Source organism: Leuciscus leuciscus, assembly GCF_965113295.1.
Source record: "Leuciscus leuciscus genome assembly, chromosome: 16".
NCBI lineage: Eukaryota > Metazoa > Chordata > Actinopteri > Cypriniformes > Leuciscidae > Leuciscus > Leuciscus leuciscus.
Genome location: NC_138740.1, coordinates 38818115 through 38832290, shown reverse-complemented (window position 1 = coordinate 38832290; position 14176 = coordinate 38818115). Strand labels below are relative to the sequence as shown.

Genomic DNA, 14176 nt, shown 5'->3' with positions numbered 1-14176 from the left:
TCAGCTCAGAGATCCACTGGTTGACGATCACACGTTGATCTGATTGGTTACAAGGTAGTTTGTGACGTCAGAAACACCAGTGATTTCAAAGCGTGTTTTTGAGACTGTCTTTGGTTCACTGCAGTTTTAAGGAGGAAATACTCAGCAATGGTGTCGACTTATGAACTTACACATGGTTTGTCTTAACCTCCTAAGACCCGAGCTTTGGTTTGGCGTGTATTTTAGATTTCTTCTAGCTTTTTAGGGTTAGGAGGGACCAATAAATATAATAACCAGATATTATCTTTGAACATGAAGCACTTTTTGAAAAAATTGATGTCCACATATGTGGACACCGGGTCTGTATTCACAGAAAAAAATCAATACACCATTGTGTAACAAAGTGCAAATCTCTTTTATTTACAGCCAGTGCCTGAACATTTTTCGTTGTTACTCTTGTATAACTTCTGAACATACATACATACATCTTCCGCTTATCCGGGGCCGGGTCGCGGGGGCAGCAGTCTAAGCAGAGATGCCCAGACTTCCCTCTCTCTAGACACTTCCTCCAGCTCTTCCGGGGGGACACCGAGGCGTTCCCTGGCCAGCTGGATGACATAGTCCCTCCAGCGTGTCCTAGGTCTTCTCCGGGGTCTCCTCCCAGTGGGACGTGCCCGGAACACCTTCCCGGAAAGGTGTCCAGGAGGCATCCGGAACCTCAGCTGACCCCTCATGATGTGGAGGAGCAGCGGCTCTACTCTGAGCTCCTCCTGAGTGACCGAGCTTCTCACCCTATCTCTAAGGGATCGCCTAGCCACCCTGTGGAGAAAGCTCATTTTGGGTGCCTGTATCCGGGATCTTATCCTTTCGGTCATGACCCACAGCTCATGACCCACAACTCAGCCCAGGTGAGTTGGATCCGAAAATTTAGCTGGGGCCCCACCCTGGAGCCAGGCCTGGGGTTGGGGATCGTATGAGAGCGCCTGGTGGGCCGGGCCTCCCCCCATGGGGTCCAACCGGGCTCAGCCTGAAGAAGCGATGTGGGGCCGCCCTCCCGTGGGCTCACCACCCGTAGGAGGGACCGTAAGGGGCCGGTGCTTAGAGGATCGGGCGGCAGTCGAAGGCGGGGGCCTCGACGACCCGATCCCTGGACCCTGGAGGGGTGCTGGAAAGTGCTCCGACTGGGGACTCCGTTGTTCTACTTGGGGACTTCAACGCCCTTGTGGGCAGCGACAGTGACACCTGGAGGGGCGTGATTGGGAGGAACGGCCCCCCTGATCTGAACCCGAGCTGTGTTCTGTCATTGGACTTCTGTGCTAGTTACAGCTTGTCCATAACGAACTCCATGTTCAAGCATAAGGGTGTCCATCAGTGCACGTCCCAGACAGCAACATAGTGTCGGCCCAGATCCGGCCCACATCTGGACCGTGTGGAATCCACATGAACCAGATTTGGGCCAGATCTGGGCTGATACTATGTTGCTGTCTGGGGTGGCACCAGGACACCCTAGGCCAGAGGCCGATGATCGACTTTGTGGTCGTTTCATCTGACCTGCGGCCGTATGTCTTAGACACTCTGGTAAAGAGAGGGGCGGAGCTGTCAACTGATCACCACTTCTGAACATTGATATGGAAAAACAAAATTTATATCAAAAAAGTGAGCAAGAGTGTGTGTGTGTGTGTGTGTGTGTGTGTGCGCGCGCGAGTGAGTGAGCGTGTGCGATCGCGAGTGAGCAAGAGAGTGTGTGTGTGTGTGTGTGTGTGTGTGTGTGTGTGTGCGCGCGATCGCGAGTGAGCAAGAGAGTGTGTGTGTGTGTGTGTGTGTGTGTCTGAACGCGAGTGAGTGAGCAAGTGTGTGTGTGTGTGTGTGCGCGTGTGTGTGTGTGTGTGTGTGTGTGTGTGTGTGCGCGCGCGCGATCGGGAGTGAGCAAGAGAGAGTGTGTGTGTGTGTGTGTGTGTGTGTGTGTGTGTGTGTGCGCGCGCGATCGCGAGTGTGTGTGTGTGTGCTCGAGAGTGTGAGTCAATGTGCGTCACGAAGCTCAGTGCAACTACAAATTTTCATTTTTTTGCTAGCATTCTTATACAGTTTCATCGAAGTTAAGTCCCATTGTCCACATATGTGGACATCAAATTTAGCAGCCTAGTAAATCTTTCCTGTTACAAAGGTTTGTCAAATGTGCATGCCATTTTAATCATACAACACTATTATGCATAACTGAACAAGAATCAACAATGAAATGTTATTACATTTTTTACCTTGTGGACGTTTTGGTCTGATGTGCCTGCGTGACATTTCGCCTGTGTTCTCCGCCATCTTGACATTATTTATGTTACATTTTTTTCTCTCCTGACACCACCAGATGGCAGTATAAGTGTCCTCGTTTGTGAAAAACATGTTCCAGTTACACAGAATTAAGTATTATGCCGCACACAGCCAAAAATGTGATGTCCACGTATGTGGACACGGGGTCGTAGGAGGATAAAGCGTATTAAAAAACACCACCTGTAAAAATCATAAACATGTCATTAAAATTGTTTAATGGCAGAAGATCTGTGGATCATCACAAACTGCAGGAGAATTAAACATCAGGACAAGAGAGAAAGAGGAAAAAGAGGACGAGACACAAACTACTGATGGAGGAGAGAAACAGATCCAGAGACGAGTCAGACACAGCATTAGCCAAACTGAGTCTTTATGATAAAACACTGTTACTCTCGTCTTTCTTCTGCTCTGTGTCTGGATGTGTCATCAGTCATTTCATCTGCTATAAACACTACAGTATATGAAGATGATCAACTATAAACACTACAGTATATGAAGATGATCAGATTATACACACTACAGTATATGAAGATGATCAGATATAAACACTACAGTATATGAAGATGATCAGATTATAAACACTACAGTATATGAAGATGATCAGACTATAAACACTACAGTATATGAAGATGATCAGATATAAACACTACAGTATATGAAGATGATCAGATTATAAACACTACAGTATATGAAGATGATCAGATTATAAACACTACAGTATATGAAGATGATCAGATATAAACACTACAGTATATGAAGATGATCAGATTATAAACACTACAGTATATGAAGATGATCAGACTATAAACACTACAGTATATGAAGATGATCAGATTATAAACACTACAGTATATGAAGATGATCAGACTATAAACACTACAGTATATGAAGATGATCAGACTATAAACACTACAGTATATGAAGATGATCAGATTATAAACACTACAGTATATGAAGATGATCAGACTATAAACACTACAGTATATGAAGATGATCAGATTATAAACACTAAAATGATCAGATTATAAACACTACAGTATATGAAGATGATCAGCTATAAACACTACAGTATATGAAGATGATCAGATTATAAACACTACAGTATATGAAGATGATCAGATATAAACACTACAGTATATGAAGATGATCAGACTATAAACACTACAGTATATGAAGATGATCAGACTATAAACACTACAGTATATGAAGATGATCAGATATAAACACTACAGTATATGAAGATGATCAGATTATAAACACTACAGTATATGAAGATGATCAGCTATAAACACTACAGTATATGAAGATGATCAGATATAAACACTACAGTATATGAAGATGATCAGATTATAAACACTACAGTATATGAAGATGATCAGCTATAAACACTACAGTATATGAAGATGATCAGATTATAAACACTAAAATGATCAGATTATAAACACTACAGTATATGAAGATGATCAGATTATAAACAGTACAGTATATGAAGATGATCAGATTATAAACACTACAGTATATGAAGATGATCAGCTATAAACACTACAGTATATGAAGATGATCAGATTATAAACACTACAGTATATGAAGATGATCAGACTATAAACACTACAGTATATGAAGATGATCAGATATAAACACTACAGTATATGAAGATGATCAGATTATAAACACTACAGTATATGAAGATGATCAGATTATAAACACTACAGTATATGAAGATGATCAGCTATAAACACTACAGTATATGAAGATGATCAGATTATAAACACTACAGTATATGAAGATGATCAGCTATAAACACTACAGTATATGAAGATGATCAGATTATAAACACTACAGTATATGAAGATGATCAGACTATAAACACTACAGTATATGAAGATGATCAGATATAAACACTACAGTATATGAAGATGATCAGATTATAAACACTACAGTATATGAAGATGATCAGACTATAAACACTACAGTATATGAAGATGATCAGCTATAAACACAACAGTATATGAAGATGATCAGATTATAAACACTACAGTATATGAAGATGATCAGACTATAAACACTACAGTATATGAAGATGATCAGCTATAAACACTACAGTATATGAAGATGATCAGACTATAAACACTACAGTATATGAAGATGATCAGCTATAAACACAACAGTATATGAAGATGATCAGATTATAAACACTACAGTATATGAAGATGATCAGATTATAAACACTACAGTATATGAAGATGATCAGATGTGTGTGTTCTAGTTTCTCATTGTGATGTTTTTGGGTTAATTCAATCTTACCTGTTGCCACTGGAGGGCGCACGTGAAACACTGATTATACACACAATAGAGTTTAAACTGTAGAAGTGATGTAGAAATAATACTGACAGTTCTGGCGTAATGTTGTCTTGTAGAAAGCAGCAGTCGGCGTCACTAACACTCATCAACAGAGACAAGATCATAGTTAACACCAGCAGTTTTACTACGAGAGGAATGTGCATGAATGTATTAATATATGCTCATATAGAAGATGTTTTTCTGAATAATCTGATTCAGTTGTACAGTAATCACTGATGTAATCTCTGTTTCTCCTGCATGACACACATGTAGATGTTGAGGAGCATCACAGTAAAGTCTCAGCTGATGTTAAACTAACAGTAATACTCTAATGAGAGTTAGTTGACGAGTAGTTGCACAGTTTCTTACAGGCTAGTTAGTACAACGTTTTGAAAGTGGACTATTAAAATAAAGTATTACCACATTAAATATGTTTAATACTAAAACTCTGAGATAAAAACAGCTGTAAAGAGCAAAGCACAACGAGTTACACTAGAACATTCACAATCAGAAACACAAAGTGCTGCATCTTTTCATCACCAGAAAGTGTGTAAAACACATCAGACCTGAACATGTGTTTATGAGATCCACCTTGTGTTTGTCATATTACAGCTGATAGACTGTCATATTTCAGTATTATAAGAGCTGTTATTGATCCAGTGTTTGATGATCATGTCTTACGGTGGATCAGGTTCAGTGTCTCGAAGTGAATTCAGTTCTCATTTCAATTCAGCGTTCAGTTCAATTTGAGAATAAAGAACAACAACTGGATTAAATAGAATTACTTTTTTAATGCATGAAAGATAAACATTTGTGTCCATCTTTGAACACTAGAAGCACAACTTCACTGCAAACTCAAAAGCATTCAGTTCAGATTAGAAACAGAGATGAAGATGATGATGAAGATGATGATGATGATGATGATGATGATGATGAAACTCAGAGATCTGATATGAAGATGAGAATCCTCATGTAACACATAAAGCATAAAGAGAAGCACATTTAAATTCCTCCTCACTGCTTGTTTGAGCAATAGTTCCTATATTGTACATTAGTATTTGAATATCTCTATTATGTTTTCCACAATTCTATTCAGTCTAGAAGCTGCCAGAAGAGACCAAACATGATGAACATGTTAGACACACACATATAGCATGTAAAGCAGATCATGTGTGCAGTAATGATAGAGACGTGTGTGTGAGAGGATCCAGATTAATAGTCTCGTTTCGTTTCTGCTATTTTGTGCCGGTTAAAGTTCTGTTATTGCTGCTTCGGTTATTAAATATAAGACACTGAATTAAACTACAGTTCACATTTTCATTATAGTGTATTGGTATTGTGTGAGTACAGTAATCTACAGCAGTGTCGACAACAACGCCTGACATAAACCTCTACAAATGTGTCTGTGTCCTAATCAAATAGATATAAGCTGGTGTGAGTATTTCAACTTCAGTTTATTTATAAAACACAATTAAACACGACTACCGTTGACCAGTGTGCTGTAAAAACCAGTAACAGAATAAACACAGCAACACACACACAGATAAACTACAGAACATAAAACAGGACAACAGCATCAGTCATATATTCATGTATAGCATTATTTGTGTCATTCTTCATTTCTTTTGAAGGCCAGAAATCTGAAGAATGAGTTTGACAGATCTGACAAGGCACCGACGGAATGCAATTTTGAGGAAAGAGTTGTTGTAAAACAGGTTTAGCATCTGATGTGTCTAAATGTGACTCAGATCCAGTGTTATTCTCTACATGATCAACTTCATGAGGATAGAAATGAGTAAAATGATGTTAGAGCAGAGGAAGAGCTGATGACACAAATCTGACTGAATAATAAAAGATTCATGAAAACTGTGAATAATACAGTAACAACTTACAACTTTACTATGATGTGTAAATATTTACTGCTGATAAAGATTGAGCAGAAAGAAGAGCTTGTGTTTGAATGTAAAGTGTTATTGTGTGTCAAATGTGAGTCTGTAAAATTATTAGAAAACATGAGATTAGTTTCCACTGTTATGCTTATTAATAATCAACTACCGGTATATATTTATTACAGAACAGAAATTTGTATCCAAGTTACCAGAGTGTGTTAAAGATGTGGATGACCAGTAATGTTCTTATAATAAATGATGATAATCATAAATAAGATGATATTATTGATTGGCCATAATCCTGTCCACAGAATCTCTTGTAAACAATCTGCATTCAGTGTGTGTTTCTTCATCATGTCCAGTTAAAGATCTGGCTGATCCTTCAGCGTTATTCACCTCAGAAACACCAAAATACAGAACATGTTTCTGATGCAGAAAAGCTCATAAAGCGTTCATGACTGGATTACTGTAATGCATTACTAGATTATCCTGATCATTATCAATGAACAAACTACAGTTATAGTGCAAAATACAGCAGCTAGAGTTATTACCAGATCAAGACAATATCATCATATAACACCAGTTTCACCATCTCTACACTGGGAATCTGTTACACTACTGATGTGGGGAACAAGCATTTATAGAGAACATGTGCAAAACAACACAGAGAACAAAACCGCTAGGTCAGAGCTAAACCTGACACTAGGTTTAAACCTGTCAGGCAAGTATCAAATAGGTATTTCAGATATCTCAGGAGGAGTGGCGTGTGGCGTGTGTAAGTGTATAAAGTCAGTTCTGCTCCTCAGACTCTCAGTGAACACTGGAGCTTCTCTCTGTCCAGATCATCACAAGGTAATTAAACACTTTCATCTTTAAACATTTTGTAAGAGTATTTTTAGATATTAATTATGAACAGAGATGTTACTGTACAAAGTATTGTAGTGAAACTGAAAGATAAATATTTATTAAAAGAAATCACTAACAAATGTGAAATTTCACTTTAACTATATATGTATTTTATCTCTGTATTTGATATATCTCTGGGAGGGGGGGGGGGGGGGGGGGGGTTCTTTCTTTTTTTCTAACAGATTTATGCAGAATCTGAACACAAGAGAAATGAATGCATGACAGGAATATATCTGGACCATCACAAACTACAGAAGAAGGACTTTATCTTTATATATTCAGTGTGATTTAATAAACTCTGGATTATTCTACATCTCTCTTCTTCTCACAGGCGAGAAACATGTTTCATATTTCATTTCTCATCTTTACTGAGGAGCTTTATCTTCATATGGATGACTGGATTATTTGCTATTTTATCACAAATGTTTTAAATTCTATATTTTAAGTGCATGTTCTCTGTTAGATGATCTGAGTCTATATCATCAGTTCAGTCACTGTATTATAATTATGATGATAACGGGTTGCGATACCAGGCCACCACACAGCACCTCTATAGCGCTCCCTACACTTAGTAAGGCCTTGGTGGCCCTGATGAATCCTCAGGAGCACGTCTCCCCTCATACTTTCAGGAATCACAATCTGCCCCTTAACACCAGTCCACCGGTTTCACTGAGTGAACCACGGTCTTTGAAGTATGCTTTCACATTTGATGGGACGCTCTTCAAATATCCTGGCCACCCATTTCAGATGTACCTGAGCACACACTGCAGTTCACCATCCATTCCAGTCTTATCTTTAATTTGTTCAATGATTGGCTTTCTCACCCTCAGGTCAACTTCCACTGAATCCACGTATGATTTAACCTCTGCTGCAAGGTCACCCGGTGGAATGTCTGCCCTGGGGTGTCTGGAAAGGGCATCCGCGACTACTAGATGTTTCCCTGGAACATATTCAGCGATAGGGTTAAATCTCATTAACCTGATGAGCAAGCGCTGACAGCGTATGGGTGTGTTGTCGAGGTCTTTTGAATTGATGAGGGTTACCAAAGGCTTGTGGTCTGTAAGCAACTTGTATTTCTCCAGGCCACACAGATACTGGTAGAAACGCTCAGAGGCCCACACTCCTGCGAGGCACTCTTTTTCTATCTGAGCGTATCTCTTTTCAACGTCGGTCAGCGACTTATGCAACGATTAATAATAATGTTTTTTAAAAATAAGCAGTTGAATGTTGTTGTGCATAATTCATTGAGGCAAACAGGTTATTTAGTATCTGACTCCAATAGAGTTAACCTGCCAATTAACAAAAAATACGTTTTTATTCATTAACGTCTTATTCCTACAGGTAAAAGTGTTTCTGATAGGAGAACAGATGTTTAGATAATGACAGTAACAGGACACATCTGTACAGGGAAACACAGTAGACTGAACTTTGGAAGGGAATGTTTGTGTAACTGTGAGAAACAACTGCTGTGAATAGCCGGAAAAATGCTTGTCATGAAATGCATGTCATTGAATTGTGCTTGGCATGTAAGGAATGTACACAAAGTCATGACACAATAGACCATAAACCTGAAGGCAGATTTGTGCTGATAGTGAAACATGAGAATCATCATGTCACACATAAAGCATAAAGAGGATCATCTGTGATTCTCCACTGAGGGGAAAATGTTGATTGACTGATTTGATGCATGTTTCTCATTGGTTGGAAGTTATGCTGCTGTTTTAAACTAATAATAATGTTTTTTAAAAATAAGCAGTTGAATGTTGATGTGCATAATTCATTGACGCAAATAGGTTATTTAGTATCTGACTCTAATAGAGTTAACTTATCAATTAACCAAAAATAAGTTGTTATTCTTTAACCTCTTATTCCTAGGTAAAAGTGTTTCTCAGTAAGAGCTGATAGGAGAACAGATGTTTAGATAATGACAGTAACTGGATACATCTTTACAGGGAAACACAGTAGACTGAACTTTGGAAGGACCTAAAAGGGAAGTTTGTTTGGTTACTACTCCTGTGAATAGTCTGAATCGCAAATTGCATGTCATGGATTGTAATCTGAAATGACACTATAGACCATAAGCCTGAAGGCAGATTTGTGCTGATAGAGAAACACATTTAAACTCCTCCTCCATGATTGTGATTGTTTGAGCAATAGTTCCTATATTGTACATTAGTATTTTAATATCTCTATTATGTTTAGCACAATTCTATTCAGTCTAGAAGCTGCCAGAAGAGACCAAACATGATGTACATGTTAGACACACACATATAGCATGTAAAGCAGATCATGCACTCTAAAAACTCCTGGGTTATTTCTTCAACCGATTTTCTGGGTTATTTGTGTTGGGTTAAAATTATGGGTTATTTTTTCAGAGAGTAACCATTTTCTGGGTTATAGGGCTAATATTTCGACCCAATTCATGGGTTGTTTGGGTTTCTGGGTTATTTTTCAAAGAGTAACCCATGTTCTGGGTTATAGGGTTGGCTGGCTTTCTCTCTCTCTCTCTCTCTCGCCCACCCGCCCACAGTTGTTCTGGAAGTTTCTCACAACAGTCGTTTGAAATAACCGTCGCTTCGCGCTCAATCCGTTTTGGCCTGTGCTTCATCGGTGCAACTTCATCTATATGCAAGGTAAGAGAGTATTTTCAGTGTTGATGTAATGTTAACTTTTCTGTGTCCATGTCCCTCTTGCTTTAGCACCATTTGCTAAAAAAATAAATAATAATAATACGTTGCTACGTTGAGACTAGCGTTAGCCGTGGTAATTCTGTGGTTGGCATGTAGCCGCGGCAATCACGACAACATCTAGGACAACTCGAGGTAACGTTATCGCACACCGGACGCGATTTTGAACACGGTCCTGAGCCGTTGCTGGGTGCCGCGGACAGACCGCCGGTGTGTGTAGGTTACACTGATAGAGAATAATGTGTTTGAATTTTAAAGACGCTGCGCTTCTCGTCCGGTGTGCGAGCCCCTTGAGAGAGTGCACGTCCGGTGAGTGATACCTCGAGTTGTCCTAGACGCGACGCGGCGCTTCTCGTCCGGTGTGCGAGCCCCATAGCCGCGGCTACAGAGCGACGAGGCAACACAATAGTTGAGTTATGTTTACCAGCTGTGCCGTGCTTATCTTATCATATTATACAGTGCTCTACTGGCTGAAGTAGCCTAGTGAGAGTTAAAGAAGCGGGTCAAGTCTTCAAATTGTTGCTAACCTCTATATTGCTATGTTTTCTCCAGGTTATTTTGAATGGACAGTTTTGTCGCTGATAAGCTAACTGAGTGGCAGCTGTCTGAGCTGACAGAGAATTTTAGAGGTGAGCATTTTACTCTTATTGCCCTTATATCATCTCTCTATACCTACATTTTTTTTAATAAGACTTAAATGTTTAAGACTTAAATTTTGTGAAAGTCACAACTTCTTCGACAGTGGGGTATGCACAACCCTAAAAGATTATTGTGCCTTGTCTTTAAGCTGTTATGCATAAGAATGGGCAAGATATTCACCTTTGCATTAATGTCATTACACTTTTTAATGAAAGAAAAGATGTCATTCACACAAAATGGGTTAATGCTGCAAAAGAACCACATTAGTTAACTAGCAATTTGGGCCAAAAAAAAAAAAAAAAAAAAAAAAAGCCTCCGCATTCCCTTAAAAGTGATTATTTGTTAGCTTGATAATGAAAGAGTGTCTGGTGAGTGGTTCACAATTGTCTCAACTTATTAACAATACTCATGTTGTCTTGTTTTCTGTCTTTCAGATGAAGACATAGAGGAGGGGGCATTTCTTCTCTTTGATGAGGACACTATCAAAAATCTTGTCTCCAAAGTTGGCCCCAGGCTTAAAGGGATACTCTACCATTTTTTCATATTAAACTATGTTATTCCCTTAACTAAGACGAGTTGATACATACCTCTCTCATCTCAGTGCGTGCGCTTAATCACTCTGGCGTGCGGTGACACTTTGATAGCAGTTAGCTTAGCCCAGTATATTCAATGGTATCTGACAGCAATGAATTTAGAAGTGACCAAACACATCAACTTTTTCCCTATTTAAAAACAGTTACACTAGTAGTTATACGACCAAGTATGGTGACACAAAATAAAACGTGGCGCTTTTCTAAGCGGGTTAAAAAGGATAACTATAATGTATGGCGGAATAGCACTTTCGGGAGTAATTCGACTCGGCGCAGTAAAAAGTAACGCCTGATCCTCTTCCCACTTTTGACAGAAATGAGAGGAAAAGGATCAGGCGTGACTTTTTACTGCGCTGAGTCGAATTACTCCCGAAAGTGCTATTCCGCCATACATTATAGTTATCCTTTTTTTAGTTATCCTTAGTTAAGGGAATAACATAGTTTAATATGAAAAAACGGTAGAGTATCCCTTTAAATTCCTGAGGCTCTTCTGAGAATTGTTGTTATTTTTCTATTTTTTATTTCTAATATTGTTGTTACAGTGTGACCTAAAATAAATATGAAAATAAACATGTCCAAGTGTGTGTTTTTTCTTATAGATTTTAATTTAATGCAATAAAAATGTAAAAGTTCTTGAAGTGTGTAATATAATGTAAAACAAAGTTTTATTTTCTGAAATAAGGCATACAGGGATAGTGACCCAAGTTAGGTTATTTTTGACCCAACTAAAAAAGGATCAACTAATTTTTGGGTTATTTCTACCCATATGTAGAAATAAGTAGTAAGATGGCGCCGAGTATGGCTGCTGCGTTGCGAGCTCCGACACAACATAGTAGTCTTTTGTTTGTTTTGTTTACATTTCTTATGTTTTTCGTCTTGGATGTTGTCTGCTTTATTGTGTACGACAGACAAACACTTTTGGACATTGGTTCGGCAATCGCACACCGAAAACCGGACTTTATATTCTTCAAAGACGACCCGCTGTTTACAAACACGGCAGCGGAGCCCTTTGTCTGGGCAGCTCGGCCGCGGAAACGCAGCCGGAGAAGGGGAAGAAGAGCCGGCGTTCTCATCAGAGTAAGACGGCGCGCAAATCGACCCCCGCTCCCCAGTATTCTACTGGCAAATGTTCAGTCTTTGGACAACAAGCTCTGCGAGCTGAGAGCGCGGATCTCTTTCCAACGTGAGACGAGGGACTGTTGCATTATCTGCCTTACAGAAACTTGGATGTCTGCTGAGATTCCAGATTCGGCTATCGAAACTGCGGGGTTCTCCGTGCATCGAGCGGACAGAGCAAAAGACCTCTCAGGTAAAAGCAGAGGTGGTGGTGTATGTTTTATGATCAACAAATCTTGGTGTGATCAGAGGAACGTACATTCTATCAAGTCTTTCTGCTCTCCTGACCTAGAATTTCTCATGCTTCTGTGTCGACCATTCTGGCTACCGAGGGAATTCACAGCGGTCATTATCACAGCTGTGTACATTCCCCCACAAGCCGACACAGACCGGGCACTAAAGGAACTGTATGGGAGAATAAGTGAGCAGGAAATCTCGCACCCTGAGGCCGCGTTCATTGTGTCTGGGGACTTTAACAAAGCCAACTTCAAGAAAATAGCACCAAAATACCACCAACACGTAAAATTCAACACACGAGGGGACCGGATTTTGGATCATTGCTACTCTCCTTTCCAGGATGGCTACAAATCCCTCCCCCGCCCACCACTTGGCAAATCAGACCATTCTTCCGTTCTCCTTCTGCCCGTTTACAGGCAGAAACTAAAACAGGAAACACCCACCCTCAGAACGATCCAGTGCTGGTCGGACCAATCAGACTCAATGCTACAGGATTGTTTTGATCACGCGGACTGGGAGATGTTCCGGTCGGCCTCTAATAACAACATCGAGGTCTACGCTGATAGCGTAACGTGTTTCATCAGGAAGTGCGTAGAGGACGTTGTTCCAACCAAAATAATACGGATTTACCCTAACCAGAAACCATGGATAAATAGTGAAGTTTGTGCGGCACTCAATGCGCGGACCTTCGCTTTTAATTCTGGGACTGTGGAGGAGCATAAACAAGCTAGTTATACCCTCCGAAAAACTATCAGAGTAGCAAAACGCCATTTCAGGGACAAGATTGAAAGACAGTTCAACACCACCGACTCTAGAAGCATGTGGCAGGGAATTAACATCATCACGGACTACAAAGGGAACACAAACTCCACAGTGAACACCGCTGCCTCTCTCCCGGATGAGCTAAACACTTTTTATGCTCGTTTCGAGGGAACTTACACCCCCCTCGCGGAGAGAGCTCTCGCGGCTGAAGCTACAGAGGTTAATACACTCTCCGTCTCTGTAGCGGATGTAACCCGATCCTTCCGACGGGTGAATATCCGTAAAGCCGCGGGTCCAGACGGCATTCCGGGCCGTGTCATCAGAGAATGCGCGAACCAACTGGCTAGTGTTTTTACGGACATTTTCAACTTGTCCCTCTCCCTGTCTGTAGTCCCCACATGCTTCAAAACGTCCATCATTGTACCTGTACCGAAGCAATCCAACATCACCTGCTTAAATGACTGGCGTCCTGTTGCTCTGACCCCCATCATTAGCAAATGCTTTGAGAGACTAGTCAGAGATTACATCTGCTCTGTTTTACCTCCCTCACTGGACCCATTGCAGTTTGCATACCGCAACAACTGTTCCACTGATGATGCTATTGCATCTACAATATACACTGCTCTCTCCCACCTGGAAAAAAGGAACACATATGTGAGAATGCTGTTTGTAGACTACAGCTCAGCATTCAATACCATAGTGCCCTCTA

The 14176-nt window shown here is 40.2% G+C and overlaps 1 protein-coding gene and 1 long non-coding RNA gene across 5 annotated transcripts in view; one reads left to right on the top strand and one right to left on the bottom strand.

Annotated features, from left to right (window-relative positions):
* Positions 1–14176, bottom strand: part of LOC309476989 (uncharacterized protein) — a 423389-nt gene that overhangs the window by 165933 nt on the left and 243280 nt on the right. The gene's annotated exons all lie outside the window — the stretch shown is intronic.
* Positions 7294–14176, top strand: part of LOC309477025 — a 109549-nt gene continuing 102666 nt past the window's right edge. For both annotated transcript variants that reach the window (XR_014198473.1, XR_014198474.1), the window contains exons 1-2: positions 7294–7382; positions 7619–7767. This is a non-coding gene — a long non-coding RNA (uncharacterized lncRNA). The remainder of the gene's footprint in view (positions 7383–7618; positions 7768–14176) is intronic.